Below are 2,263 nucleotides of genomic sequence, written 5' to 3'. Positions count from 1 at the left end.
GCCATCGACCTCTTGGATACAATCGAAGTGCTAGATATTATTCTGGAGGAGACAGAGCACAACTATGGCATTAAAAAAGGATTTGGAACGGCCATGATCGTTGTGGCTTGTCTTAGTTTTGTGCTGTCGCTCTTGCAAATGACCGAGGTCAAATTTGATAAGGAGAGAAAGCCTGAGAAAACACGCTATAAAACAACATTGCTTCGCACCACCGCCGAAATGGTTTTAGTCAACCTCACTTTCCTGATAATCCGTCTGATTGTGTTTTTTTCTTACGGGAAAGACGAGTCAATCTTCATAGCCAAAAATGGTCTCGCAATCGTGCTCTCAGCTTTCCAGATCTATTACTTGTATGACCCAGAGCGAGTAATAGTTGACCAAGATCATAAGCTTTGGAATATTTGTGTGATTTTCTAATTTCTTATATTTGAAATATCAACGCTATTTTAAGGGTGGAACAGTATTTCAGTCAGTGACAAATTCATTTTTGACACCTACATTCAAACGAAATAACGGGGTTCGTTTCACACTGACCAAGACATTATTCAGTGTTTACGTATCTGAAATAGTGAAAGTAACAATGCCATGCATCGCTTGTCGGTTCCCTATTGAAATTCGTCTTCAAATCTGCAATCTCTAAGAACATTAATATGTAAGAAAAGGATTGCAACTATCTCTTGAGTCGACTTGCTTTTTTTCAGTTTCGGTGTTTTGATAAAGAGGTTCATAAAGCGCTGGCTAATTCACTAGTTCATCGTCAACTTTAGGGGAATCCCCGTTTTTGGCATGGCCGTGACATCTGTTCTTGGAACTTAACGGCATGTTTCTTGGAATCGTAACCCAGCATGATATTCTTCTTAAGATCAAGAGCTAAAATATTTTAGCGAATGCAAATGTGAAGTCCGTCGTCTGTTACAGTCCAAAGCCAAAGTAAAAACTAAAATTAATTAAACGATTATCTATCTCGTTTGATCTGGCTCAAGAAAGACTTGTGATGTGTGTTGTTCTTGAGCGCCGCATCAGTAAAGGGGGCTTTCCCACGTATTTAAGCAGCTTGGGGAAAACCCCAGATAAGAATGCATTTATTACTACCTTGAAGTTATGTGGCGGTATTCCATTGGCTAATGGTGTCCGTTCAATTATTTGTAAGCCTTCCAGGGATTTTGATAAAAAATGATGTAGAGTTTAGTGTTCAGTTTTTGTTAGACTTTTCGATAGAGTTTAATCGTGTTGTATCTGTTTTAGGATAAAACTTGACCATAAATTGAAGCCTGAAAGTAGTTTTGGACTATTGAGGTTTGGTTACTGTCATTACTAATTGGGGGAACCCCCAGGTTTTTTTAGCAATGCCCAGCATTTTCTCGGAATAAAAGTACGTTTCGCGTTTCGCGTCATGTCAAGGCGACAAACCACTGCATCGGCTGATTGGCAAGCAGATTATTTACGAATTAAAGATATCTTTACTCTTCTTGACCTCTTCTAGCCATGGCGACTCAATCTTCATAGCCAAAAATGGTCTCGCAATCGTGCTCTGAGCGTTCCAGATCTATTATTTGTATGACCCAGAGCGAGCAATATGTGACCATGATCATGAGCTTTGAGATATTTGTGTGATTTCCTAATTTCTTATATTCGAAATATCAACGGTATTTTTTAAGGGTGGAACAGCATTTCAGTCAGTGACAAATTCATTTTTGACACCTATATTCAAACAAAACAATTCCACAGTTTGGAACTTTGAGAGTTAACTTTCAGCCGAGAATTGTCTTTCGTTAATCACTGTGATGTAAGAAACAAATAGAGTCCCATGTCGTTATTCTTTTTGTTTTCATGGATTCGACGAACTGCGCCGGAAAAATTGAACTTGCAACTGAACGGACAGGCAACCCAGACTGGGAGGGTAAAAATTTATAAGGATTTCTATGGGAAACTCGATAACAAACTGAAAAAGATATTTACACGCAAAAGTTCTCAATAAAAAAGCCGTATGAAAAACAGCGAAAAATATTCAAATTTTCAAAATCCTTCGAGGCTCTCTTACAACGAATTTTGACAACCGTTCACTTATTTGCTGTCACCGTATAGAGGCTCAAGTGAACGGTTGACCAGCCATGTCAAAATACATTGTAAGTGATCCACGAAGTTTTTTGAAAATTTGAATATTTTTAGCTATTTCGAATTCTAAGCAATGGATGCTCGCTGGACCTTGAAACTTGGTCAAGGAGAGGTAAATTTATCCGTATGGCCATCGCCGGAGTTGAAG

General features: G+C 38.6%; 1 long non-coding RNA gene across 1 annotated transcript in view; it reads right to left on the bottom strand.

The window, feature by feature from the left end:
* LOC138055223 (uncharacterized) overlaps positions 1 to 1,488 on the bottom strand; it is a 60,103-nt gene extending 58,615 nt beyond the window's left edge. Inside the window, exon 1 of the long non-coding RNA XR_011133419.1 lies at positions 10 to 1,488. This is a non-coding gene — a long non-coding RNA (uncharacterized lncRNA). The remainder of the gene's footprint in view (positions 1 to 9) is intronic.
* Positions 1,489 to 2,263: the final 775 nt, after the last annotated feature.

This window comes from Montipora capricornis, chromosome 7 (assembly GCF_036669925.1).
Source record: "Montipora capricornis isolate CH-2021 chromosome 7, ASM3666992v2, whole genome shotgun sequence".
NCBI lineage: Eukaryota > Metazoa > Cnidaria > Anthozoa > Scleractinia > Acroporidae > Montipora > Montipora capricornis.
This window is presented reverse-complemented; position numbering and strand designations above follow the sequence as displayed.